Source organism: Mustela nivalis (assembly GCF_964662115.1).
Source record: "Mustela nivalis genome assembly, chromosome: 7".
Lineage (NCBI taxonomy): Eukaryota > Metazoa > Chordata > Mammalia > Carnivora > Mustelidae > Mustela > Mustela nivalis.
In genome coordinates, this window is record NC_139026.1 from 68188189 (window position 1) to 68201587 (window position 13399).

General features: G+C 44.6%; 1 pseudogene across 1 annotated transcript; it reads right to left on the reverse strand.

The window, feature by feature from the left end:
• Window positions 1-10360: 10360 nt before the first annotated feature.
• On the reverse strand, window positions 10361-11588 carry LOC309868886 (kelch-like protein 42 pseudogene; annotated as a pseudogene). Its single transcript has one exon. The product of its transcript is annotated as a kelch-like protein 42 pseudogene (transcript).
• Window positions 11589-13399: the final 1811 nt, after the last annotated feature.

Below are 13399 nucleotides of genomic sequence, written 5' to 3' on the forward strand. Positions count from 1 at the left end.
AAGACACACTTCTATCTGGTGGGCCCCACCGCCTCCTAACACAACCAAGTTTGTCATTATCATGTGAGATGCTATCTACCAAGAACAGCAGTAAAAAACCTATTGGGAAAACTTATTTCCAAATTATCAATGCCAAATGCCCACCAAAAACAGTACAGCTTAATAAAAAGCACAACCACCTCCCACCTCTGGTCAGGAAAAAGTTCTCTTATATTGTTGTCTTTTGTAATCCTCTTACACTATGTGAACAACAGCCTTGAGCTGAGCTTCTGGAAACTGTCTGATAGGTTTGTGCTCAAGAACGAAGAAAGTGAAAACACAGATCCACAAGGATGTTCTGGCCCTAAATTCCATAGTGTTAAATGTGTTTGGAAGAAGGATGGCACTTACCCAGTCCAGTCACAAGACAGCTGCTCACAAGGCTGGGCTTCCAGAGCAGAAAGAAAATACGTATTCTCTTGGGGCACCTGGGTGGCTCAGTGGGTTAAGCCACTGCCTTCGGCTCAGGTCATGATCTCAGGGTCTTGGGATCGAGTCCCGCATCGGGCTCTCTGCTCAGCAGGGAGCCTGCTTCCCTTCCTCTCTCTCTGCCTGCCTCTCCATCTACTTGTGATTTCTCTCTGTCAAATAAACAAATAAAATCTTTAAAAAAAAAAAGAAAATACGTATTCTCTTCATCACATCCTCTACCCCATTCAATTTTCATGCTCACACAAAGGGATCAAAGGTCCCTTCTGTCCAAAGTACCCTTGTAATACTCAACTCTCTTCCTCCCAGATATGCAAATGTCCAGTATATAATGTATGAAATTACAATATGTACATCAGAGCATTTCCCCAGGCTGCCCAAGCTCACGTGGAAGAGGATCACTTACTTGGCCCCTTCACTTACCTCTGGTCGTATATCCTCCAATGACATAAATTTTCCCCTTACACTCACACGCAGAGAACTCGGCCAGAGGGTTTGGTAAGGGTGCCACAAAATTCCAGGCATCCTGCTCGGGATTGTAACACTCAACATTAGAAACGGCCTGCCCACCAATGGCATAGAGTTTTGAATTAACAGCCACAAGTTTGAAGTTAGACCTGAAAGAGAGATACAAAGGCCCAGAGAGTCAGTTTTCTTAACCATTAAGAAGGCAAATGGCATCAACTGCTAAAGCAGACTGAGGAATGTGCTGGAGATCTAAAGAAAATTAGCTCTCCAAGCTGGGTGCCATTCTGCCTGGGGACAGAGGAATGGCCAAATGACACCTCAAATTTCACTCCTATCTCAGAATTCACAAGAATGAAGCATTTTTCAAATGTTAGCAATTAGAGATAAGCAACTCAATATAACCAAGAGTAGTCTTGCTTAGCCTTATGCCAAGAACCAAAGATATTTTAATAGTAATATTAATTTATTCATATTAACATTAAATAATAATTTATATTAATATTTAATATTTTAATATTTCTTTCAACAGCGGGAGCAAGTGTTAAGGGAGGAACGCATAACCTCCCTTGTCTCTCTACTCAGCATGTTTCCAATTCTTCCTCCCCATTGAGGAGGCTCCATGTTAGGTACACACTAGCACCTTCTATGGTGCATATGCTAAGGGTGGGTGCTAGAGGGTGGTTCAAAGACCCCTTTACCACAAGTGCTCCTGGCAGATCTCTCGCCCCCCCATCCCACCGCTCCATCCGAGGGCATCTTATATACTGTTTCACAACACAATACAAAGGGCTACATAAGCACCAAACTAAACATATTTTGATACAGCACCCTTACGGGGGCTTCCGTATGTTAACAAATACTTAAATCAACAAATGCTCATTTATCATAATTGAAAATAATTTTAGGGGCACCCGGGTGGCTCAGCTGGTTGAGCGTCAGCCTTTGGCTCAGGTCATGATTCCAGGGTTCTGGGAGTCTGCTTCTCCCTCTCCTTCCTGCTCATGCTCTCTCTCACTATCTCTGTCTCTCTCAAATAAATAAAATAATTTTAAAAGGAGAAGACACTGGTTTTAAGCCCCATATTCAGTAATACAATCAAATACTGCTCATCAGCTTCAAATGCTACATAAAAGTCTTGTAACTTTTAACTTCTGAATTGAAAAGAAAAAACGAATTTGTTCCAGTGTAGCGCACAGAAATTAATGACTCCTTGAAGGCCAGATGGGATACACATTTGGGTCAGTCTCCCAGATTGGTGCTTGGTCTCAAGTTTACAGGAGTGTGAGCAGAGCACAATGCAACAGAAAGACCTGAAGCAGCTCTCTGACCCTAGTCCAAACACGCCAATTCACTATTGCTGGTATGGGGATAATACTCATCACAGGATGGTCAAGACATTACAGGCAACAGTTTCTCAGGAAGTACCACACTGAGAGAAGATACTACCATTATCATTTCTTAGTTTTCTAGTGTTTGAAATAAAGTAGTAAATTTAGAGACCACATCTACCACTAATACAACAATGTCTTCGAAATTAACAATATCCTAAGAAAGAATGGGGAGACCCACATTTGAAAAATGCAGGTAAGAGGGTAGATGAGGAAGAAACAGGGAACAAGTTGCCCATGTGTGATCTCCTAGCAGGAGTCTAATCAACACTGATGTACCATGACATAGGACATGTGGGTAATAGCCACCTACACCTACTAAAACAGTAAGATGTTTTCAAAGGTGCCTGCAACGTGTCCGTTTAAATGAGTCTTTGTTTTGTTTTTCAAATGACAAAGTGAACAGAGTACTCTTCAGCAAGAACCTCACATTGTCCATTACACCTAGCCAGCCAGTCACATTTTATGCCAACCGACTTCACTGGGGTGGCAGCCACCGGGGGGGTCTCTACTTCATGTTGCTTACTTTTCCTGCTGCCAATGGTCCTTAAAATCTGACCATGATGCCCTCTCTGTGTGTGCAAATTTGGGGAACCAAAGGAAATAAAGCTTGCAAATAAGGACTAAATTTTACTAGTCTGCAATTTGTTTTTGCTTCCCAAAGGTACACAGATAGTAAATTTTCTAAGATCAAAACGGTTTTTAATATTCATCCAGCATAAGCATTTGTCCTAAGTAAACATGTAAGGGCTGAATGAGTAAGCAGTTAAAAGTAAACAATTCCATCTCTCCAGACCCAGCATGCTCAAATTCACTTGAAGAGAAGACGCTTTTCAATATTGAGTTGAAGATGAAACTGCCACCCCAACGCGGACCACTTAGTGAACACGCGTCCTGCTGAGGATTGTGAGCCCAGGCTCACACGGGGAGATCTTAGCTCCACCACTCAATGGCTGTGTGACCTTAGATAAGTCACTAAATCTCAGTTCATCTCGTCCTCAGTTTCCCCACCTGTGAAGTGGAGAAAGGAACATATATCACACAGGAAGAGTTGAAAAGGGGAACACCTGCAGAAAGGGGTCACAAGAGGGAATGCTTTTTCTGGGTGTCATAAGACTAAATTTCTTAATTCCGAGAGGATCTCTTTGTCATTTGTTAACTGCAACAGTCACCGGCTGGAATGTATTCTGGAATTACATACAAAGTGCTCTCTCATCCATAAATTCTCACCATGAAGCACCTCATTTCCTACTCTTTGAAAGTAACTCTTTCACTCTTCACCTACTGGAAGGGTGAAAGTATGAATCCAAGCTACGGCTTTAAAAAAAAAAAATTCATCTCTAGTGTTTTCTTAATATTGATCCCTGACATACTACCTTCAGGGGGTAAAAAGAATAATTTTTAAACCAAATAATGATGTGTTGTAGCTACATCCTTGACTGACGTAGAAATAAAGGGGGAAAAATGCTGATTTAATTACTACTTCACCTCAAGGAAATAAAGAGCTCAGCAAATCCTTAAAAACTAAGTGACATGAAACATGCTGAACCCTGCTACACAGATCAACAGTAGCTGTATACAGCTGTAGGGCGGCCGGTGACACAGAGGTGGGAGCGGCTTCGAGTGCTGGCCCTGTAACCATGCAAACTTATGAAACTCATCCTCAATTTCCCCTTGGGAAGATGGAGCCAATACTACTAAAAAGAGATTAAAAAGATCTAAAAAGAGACTACTCCGAAGAGATGCTGTGAGTGTGAAATAGGAAGTGACATCTAAAACAGTGTCTACAACATGTAGCCCAGAGTTAAGAGCTCAAGAAATAGGAACCATTGTCAAGGTTTGCTACATAGAAAAGTTTGTTGCCATTGGAGTAAACATCAGAGAGAAATGGCAAGATCTTTTCTCAACCACACAGAAAAGACATATAGTTTGTGGAGCATTCAGGTCCTTGTGTCCCCTCCTCCTCCTCCTCTTGCCTACCTTCTGCCACTTCCCTATGGATTAACCTCCCCTGGGGACCAGCAGGTCGCTACCTACTAGGTGTCTGAGAGACTGGAGCACACGAAGCAACTACTGGACAAAATCACAATGAGTGGGGGATGAACAGACATATAGTTTTCTTTCCTTCCCACTATTCTCGGGCTGCAACCTTAACTAGAAAGGAGACCAGAAATGCCCTAAAATACTAAACTTTGGCCCAGAGAAAAAGGGAACAGCTAAGGCTGACGACAGTAATTCCGTCTCAGCCAGGAAACTTGTTTAACTCTCTCCCGGCTTTGTATTCACACACAGAACAACTGCAGAGCAAAAGTACAGGGCAATCAGAGAGACTAGAGATGTTAGAGACGGAGAAATGAACGACCAGGATTGCTGCAAGCAACAGTGGCCAGTTCCTGCAAGTTATCACCAATGGAAGCAAGGAGGGAGGGCAAGCAATGTTGTGGGTACACAGACTTTCGCACAGATGTCCTGACAACTCCTGAGATCAAACCCACATGCAGACCACTGGGCAGTGGGGCATCCCTGGACTTCAAAGCAGCCTCTCTGCTCTGCTGGTACTCACACTGCCATTTTCAAGTGTGCCGGCACAACACTAACATCTCTTTCTTCCTTTTTGGGCGGGGGGTGGGCATGGGGAACACTACTGGTCACATGCACCATTTTATCCAGGGTGCAAAGGGCTTTACAGAATCTCTCAAGCTAGGGTTCCTGCCTGTGCCATACTATTTAAGATTCTGAGATCACCACCCTATTCAGTTGCTGAGGAATGTGGGCTGCTTTGCATTTGACCACTTTGTCAAAGTAAAACAGTAAAGGTACTGTGATGTAAAGGTACATCACAGAGGCAGTGAATCAAGCCAGATGTGAAATGCTGTGTAATCACAGGGGCTGAAATCTGCTTTTCCTCAAGGTTCTAAGTTTCCTCTGGTGTTTCCAGAAACTGTATTAGATACATTATCCAGAAACAATCCCATTCTAAGTTTCATTTTTACTTGTTTCATCATCTAAATTCCTTGAGGACAGGAACCATGTTGTCTTTGTTGTTTGCCCAATAGTGACTAGAAAGATGCTAGACATGAATGAAGGCTGTGGTGAAGCTCAAACACATGTAATGAAATTTTTAAAAGCAGCACAAAACATCTGTGCTCCACTTCTCTGAAGAAAATAATTTTTAAGAAAATTTAAAAATGCACATGAAGATGGTCACTGCCAGTCTAGAAGCCAAACTGTAAATACTCTAAATGGTTATATCTATTCAATGGATATTTACATTTTGGTTACTCTACTTACTACACACCTTAGCAAATTACTTACTTACAGTTTCTGACTGTAAAATGGGAACCTGCCTGATACAGTCTTTGTGAAGAATAAGTGAGATAATACATGCAAAGCAGTAAGAACAGTACCTAGCACAGAGTAAATGTTCAGTTAAATGTTACCTAATATTATTTTTCTGCTATTCTAAATAACGACAGTGACTGTTACAAGATAAAAATATTCACAATATTACATTTAAAAAAATAAAATAATATAGTCACTTTTATTACAATAATATATGATATAGTTCATAATTCAAAAACAATGGTGCATTTTGAGCATCTATGAATTATTGGATACCACATTAGCAGTAGGGGCACACAGAAGCAATGAACTGGACCTGACTGGAAGGGAGAGAAGCAGACATAAGCAGAAAACTTCAATTCGAGGTGGAAAGTGTTCTAGAGAAACAAAGAATTTGAATATTTAGCCTAACTCAGAGTTCAGAAAGGGACATCCAATTGAGCTGACCCTCAAATCTGAGTCAAAGTATGAGAGAGATAAAGAAGGTTACAAATTCCAACATGGCACCCAATTATAAAATTTGGTGGAAAAAAGTATCTGTGTAGAAAAAAAACAGTAGCTCGGGGTTGCCTGACTCACTCAGTCAGTGGAGCACGCAACTCTTAATCTCAGGGTTTTGAGTTCAAGCCCCACCTTCGCCCAGAACTTACTTAAAAAAAAAATAAACAAAAGTTTTAAAAAAAACTAGAAAATTCCTGAGAATAGCTGCAAAAAATATACAGACTATACAAAGATCATAAACCTTTCCTGAAAGACCAAAAGACCTAAATACATGAAAAAACAATTTTTCTATCTGCAAAGTATTATGAAACTATTAATCCTCCTCCAACTTAACTGATAAATATCAATCAAAACTCCAACAGAACTTGACAATTGGATTCTAAAGCTTCTCTGAAGGGGAAAATGTACAAAGAATAGCTAAGAAAATAAAAATAAAACCAAAAAGGGGTGCCTGGGTGGCTCAGTGGGTTAAGCCTCTGCCTTTGGCTCAGGTCATGATCTCAGGGTCCTGGGATCGAGTCCAGCATTGGGCTCTCTGCTCAGCAGGGAGCATGCTTCCCCCTTTCTCTGCCTGCTGATCTGCCTACTTGTGATGTGTCTCTCTCTCTCTCTGTCAAATAAATAAATAAAATCTTAAAAAAAAAATAAACAGAAAAAAATGGGTCTCTATTCCACGAGACAACAGAATAGTTTAACAAGCTGCAATAATTTAAAAGTATGCTATTGGAAAAAATAAATAAATAAATAAATAAATATAAATAAAAGTATGCTATTGGTAAAGGAAAAGCCAATATGTCAATATGGAAACAGGAAAACTATCATCTGATAACTGGTTGTGCAAATCACAGTGAGGACTGAGGCCACTGAGACATTTAGGAAACATGCTATAACCTTACATTATACTTTACATAAAAATAAATCCCAAACACATTCAAATATAAATGTAAAAAGGCAAAACCATAAAATAGATTATAAGGCAGATGAATATTTGTATATTCTTAACTTGTAGACACCTTTCCTGTGCAAGATTAAAAGCTAATAGTATGTAGGACAAATTTGACTCCCCCAAAATTTAAATTTCCTCATGTAAGAATACGTGATACATTTGTATAAAGAGATCTTTTTAAGATTATAATGAAGATTAGGTATTACATATTAAAGATTTAAAATTAAAAAAAAAAAAAAAAAGAATACATGATAAACCTGATGTCCAAAATTGGAGGCTCACAATGCCAGTGTTGTCCTACAGTTTGTTTGGTCTGCAAGGTTTCTGTTATTGTTGATGTTGGTTTTTTCAATGCAGTAAGTTGCCAGTCTTTAAAAATCAGGGCATCTGGCTATCTGGCAATGCTTTCTATACTTGGAGATAGCAACAAGCTGTGGGTGACAGGGGTGGGGCCCTCTTGCGGTAGGGTGACAGCTCTCCGATTCATCATCACTCCAACCCACCCCTCTACTCATTGACTTCACCAGCCTAGTCACTTTGTGGATTTTTATTTTGGAGGCCTTCCAGTAAAATAAAGGCAGGGGGAAAACAGTGCAACATTACCTAAGAGACAAGAGATTGATTCTACGTATGTAAACAGAATTTCTAAACGGAATAGGAAAAAGATAAACCAATTGTATTTTTCATTGGCAAAGGCCACTTATAAAATATATACAAAGTGCCAATAAACATCTGAGAGGAAAAATTTCTCTCCCAAGCAGAAAGATTCACATCAGTGTTTGCCAACTGGATTGGTAAAAATATAAAATGATGATAATATCCTGTCTTGGCAGGAGTACAGGAACTGGCAAGCTCAGACACTGTTGATAGGAGAGGAGATCTGAACAATGTTCTGATGGGCAATTTGGCAGGGGCTACCAAAATTTAAAACTTATATATACTTTGGCCCACCTATCCAGAGATTCCAGGAATTTGTTATTTAGGACTACTGAAAAATGCCTGCTAAGAGAGGCACATCTATGCCAAGATGTTCAACATAGCATTTTTTAAAAAGATCTTATGTATTCGAAAGAGAGAGTGAGCGAGTGAGAGAGCACAAGTGTGGGGAGGGGCAGAGGGAGAGGGAGAAGCAGACTCCCTGAGGAGCAGGGAGCCTAACATGGGACCCATTCCAGGGCCCTGGGATCATGACCTGAGCCAAAGGCAGATGCTTAACCCACTGAGCCACCCAGGCATCCCATTATAGCATTGTTTATAATGGCAAATAGAAGCAACTTAAATGCTCACGAGTAAGGGATGGGCTGATTACATTACCATACAGCCAAAGGCTAGAATACAGCTCTTAATGAGTGAGACCGCTCTATGTATGTTGATATTTGTTGATACAGAAAAAACTCTCCAAGTGGAATTGTCATAATAATCAGCACAGCCTAATCAACCTATGGTAAAAATATATAGAAGATGAACAGACACCCCTACATGTACACACATACAAACATTTTCCCCTAACAATTATTAACATACTTATGTTTATATAAATGTACATTTATAACATATATTTACAAATGTATAATATATAAATATATATCAGTAGATACACATATCTTCCACTCTGTGGTTTCTCGTGTCATTTGTAATTTTTCTAAGCATGTATTTACGAATTACTTGAATACCTTTTTTTTTTTTCCCCTGGAGGACATAAAGAATATTCCTAAAAAGAAGAAGAAAAAAGAAAAACGACTATCAAGGATTTGTAAAGAAAGAAAAGGGGGCACTGGAGTGACTCAGTTGGTTAAGGATCTGACTTGATTTTGGCTCAGGTCATGATGCCAGCATCATGAGATCAAACCCTACGTCAGGCTCTGGGCTGGACACGGAGCCTGCTTAGGATTCACTTTCCCCCTGTGGCCTTCCCCGCTTCACTAAAAAAATAAGAATTCTGTGAGGTGTTATGTTAGAACTCAAGCTGGATGTGGGGGTGGAGGGGTTCTGTTGAGCAGCAGTTGATACAGCTGGACACACGTGTGTAGAGGTGACAGACAACCGGCTGGGCCTTCCACCCCAAATCTGAGCACCATTCATAACCACTGAATGTCCCTTTGTTACCTCAATTAAAGCTTGTAGAATTTGCCTAAAAATAACACTTCTGATACCAAACCTTAAATACAGTATCATCTCAGTGGTATAAATAATACACTAAAAAGGGCTTGGAAGAAAACATGCCAATCTCTACACAGTATTGCCTCTGTGAGGGAGGGAGCAGGAGTGATAGTCTTTCTGTTTCTTGATTCTTTTCCATTTTCCACTTTTCTAAAATAAGTATGTATTATTTTTATCACCAGAAAAAAAAGAACACTTTCCAAAATGAATTTCATGTTAGAGTAGAAATAAAGCCACTGTTCCCCCCACCCCCTAGGCTGGGGTACCCTTAAGTCAAGTATGTATGTATAATGGTCTTCCCATTCCAGTTACAACTTTCTTTGCCTGGTGGTGAGTCCCCCAACTACTTGTTCCACACTTCAGGGTAGGGCCCATGTGGGGGTTGAGATGGATACAAGAATAGCAGAAAAAAGGGTATTCCTGTCCTTTCGTGGATCATACTGATTGATTCTTCTCCCCACTTAAGTGTGAATGGCTCTGGGCCATCTTGAGTCCTTCCATCTTTCTTTCCTACCATCTCTTCCTGTATCTGCTCTGCTCTTTTTTTCTTTCCTTCTTCTTCCTTTTCCTTTCCCACCTCTATTCCCTACTCTCCCTTGCCTCCCCTCCTCCTTTACCTGTCTTCATGTCACCCAAGGGCATGTTGGGAGGGATTTGAGGATGGGAGGGGGAAGGTTGGGTGCACTGAAACGTTCTAATTTTGTAGGTGACCACTGCCAGGCTCAAATTTTAGAACAAAGCGAAACTGTCTGGGAAGGAAGGGAGATGCAAAAGAGAGGATACAAAATAAAAAAGACAATCCAAGGTACAATTCTAATGGTAATCTGATTACAGATTGGGGCCCCAGTGTGGAAAGCTTCAAAGTCAATAACAACAACAAAAATCCTCCCAAGACCGCATTACAGGTCACTGCCCAGTCTGTCACTGTAATCAGGATTAGAGCCTAAAAAATTTAAAAAAAGGTAAAAATGAAAGCAAACTTAAAAAAAGTTTTCCTTTACAGTATCCTTCCAGGAAACCACAGACATCCCCCACCCCACGCCCCCCAACTGGGAAAGAGGCAAAAAGGCAGTTTGCCTGAAAGAGCGAGACCTGCAAGGAAAGTACTCGGTTAGTTGACCTGGCGGGGGCCACTTCTTCCTCGCAAGTTCTCAGTTCCTTGGGAACTCTGCCAGAGTCCAGGCCAGCGACACTCCTGAAGATGTCATTCCCACTTCAGCAAAATCTCCTGCGATTGCCCAGCAAACATCAAGGGAATGAACGAACTAGTGAGCAAGTGAATGAATGGAACGGGAAAAGAAGCAGAAGCAGCCCCGCTGGGCGCTTACCTCTTCTGGTTCATGGAGGCCACCTGGAGCCACTCATTGGTGCTGGGGTTGTAGGAGTGCGCAGCCGAGATTTCCTGGCTAGTGATCCTATACCCGCCCACTATGAAGAGGTAGTTGTCCAGGATGGCAGACCCGTAACCCCTGACGTTCACCAGGTCGGGAGGAAGGTTGTTGGCCAGCGGGAACCAACGTTCGGTCATCTCCTCATACCTGAGCATGGACGGGGGCTCCCCTTGGTAGGGGTGTGGGGCCAGGGGGCCCCCCAGGAAATCCCCCAGGGCTACAAGAACCGGAGTCCCGGTCATCCGGGCCTCTCTCAGCCTCTGCTTCAGGCTGACATCCCCGGGGGCCTGAGGAGGAGCCCCCAGGAGGTGGAACTGGGGCTTGCACAGCACCTCGTGGAAGTGGACGACCATGAAGCGCAGGCAGGCCTCCTGCAGGTCGGGCAGCCCGTACACCTGCGCCAGGCGGTACAGCTCCAGGCAGTTGGTGAGCCGCACCTGGGACAGCAGCAGCTGCAGCAGAGACGTGACCTGAAGGAAGGAGGCCGCTTCCACCAGCTCCGCCAGCAGGCTCACATCGTCCATCTCCTCTTCCTCCTCCACCCCGCCGCCCTTCTCCGCCTGCGGGCCCAGGAGCCAGCCTTCGCGGGCCCCGCCGGCGTTGATGAAGTCCAGCACCAGGCGCAGGCCCGGGGCGCTGAGGCCGCGCAGCTGCTGCACCTCGGGGCCGCCGGCCTCCTGGCTCAGGGCCTCGCGCATGCCGGAGCGGTAGAGGGCGCGGAAATAGTCGCTCTGCTCGATAAGCTTCCTCTCGCTCACCGGGTAGCAGCGGTCCTCCAGGCGGATCTGCACCATCTCCTCGGCCGACATGGCTGGGGGGCCGGGGGCCGCGGGGGTGCCCGCCAGCTCTGCGCGCTCGCCTCCCCGCCCCCACGCGCTCGCCGGGTTCCGGGTTGGGCGCGCCGAGGGATGGCGCCGCGGAGGAGGAAGGAGGCGACGGGCCGCCGCCCGCTCCCGCGTCCGCCCAGCCTTTCTGGGTCGCGGCGGCGCCCCCGAGGCAGCCCCTCCTCCTGGTCCCGGGGGCGGCGGCTCAGCCTCGCTCCCCCGCAGCGGCCGCCCTGCCGGTCTGCTCTGCCTCAACGCCACAAAAGGCCGGGTTGCCGCGCGCCGGGCGTCGGGCGGCGGCCGCCGTCCTCGTCCGAGTTGTCCGGGCCGCGTCCGCCGCCGAGGGGATCCCAGCCCCCAGCCCGCAGCCTCCTGCCACGCCTCGCTTCTCACTTCCGCCCGCAGGACCCCTGTTGCCCGCCAGACCTGCGAGCGGATCCGTTGTCGGGGAGGGCTGCGGGCCCCGGCGCTCCGGCTGCGGCCACGTCCCCGCAGCCTCCCCCGCACGCCCGGCGCAGCGGCTCTGCGGCCTGCGGGCTCCGCAGCGACGCGCGGGTTGGGAGGGGGACTGGAGGCGAGGTGAAGCCAGTCCGCTGTTTCTTCCGCGCTGCTTTACGAGCGGGGAGACAGAGAAGAGAAGAAACAGGCGTGGGGGGACCGGGATGATGGGAGTCGGGGGTCCTGGGAGTCAAAATGACATCACATCTGGGATCGCCCATCTAGCCCAATCCGGCATAGTGTCCCGGGGCCTGAGGCACATAGGCCGTCCCTACACACGCAGGTGACACCTAGAGCTGATTCTTCGCCAGGGTCATCGTGGAGGAGCCATCTTGCAGAAAGAAGGTCCAGGCAGATGGCAGCAGTTCTGCAGGGCTCGCTGGGCTGCACAGTACAGCAGATGAAACGGGTCGGGAAGCAGACGAGCTTGTATTTGCTGCTGGGGCCCGTTAAGTCTTTTTATGCTCTTAAAAGAAAGACAATTTAAGTGAGGACACGTGACTTCTTTTAAAACCTCGTCTAAAAGTTATTGCTTTTCCTATTTCAGTTTGGTTGGGCTAGCCATGACAGATGGTCTGAGCAGAAGATCTGGCCGCCTTTAGTCATACTGGCCTACCGAGTGGCGTTTCTTGCCACCCTATGTTCCCCAGCCCATGAGGACTACTGAAGGAGGGGCAACTTCCCGGTCTTCTCTCACTGGACGTTGCAAAGAGATGAGTAAAAAGCTCAGGCCAAATAATGAAGACCTCGTGTTGTTCATGAGATATGAATTAATCTTAGAAGAGAGTGAGAGGGATACTGTTAGGTTAGCTTTGGGTAGATGGAGGGATAAGGATTGGGAGGGAACTGGCACCCTATCCTAAAAAACAAAACAAACAATAAACAAAAACAAAAAAAATTTGAAATTTTTCCCAGACCAAGATTCTTCCGTAATAGTCCTCAACTTGGGGAGGAGATGTATTTGGGCTTTGTTTTTATTATGACAAGCTTCATCTGTCTTCTGGAATGGCAAGTTGTTAAATGACACCTTCTTCATAAATACATTTCCGCTTTTTGAAACAAGTTATCTCCTACAACCGGATTAACATTTTACCTTAGCAAGGGGGGAAGCATTAAAAACCAGAGAAGAAAGATTGGTAAAGCAGGAAATCATTTCAGCACCTTTTTGGTTAATTTGTTCTTCTCACTATGTAACTTAACTGCCTCGTGGTGAGTTGTCCTCCATTATCTTCTCTATAAAACACCATGGATAAGGAACTAACATATTAAAGACATAGAAAAAAATTCTAGTGGATTCTGGCCTCCCTGGGAAAAGTGAAGGAGACAAGGATGGATCTATGACTTGCCTTATTCATCTGTTTTTTGTTTTTAAATCTGTGAACTTTATCTTTTCGCCTTGTTTCTTGGACTTTA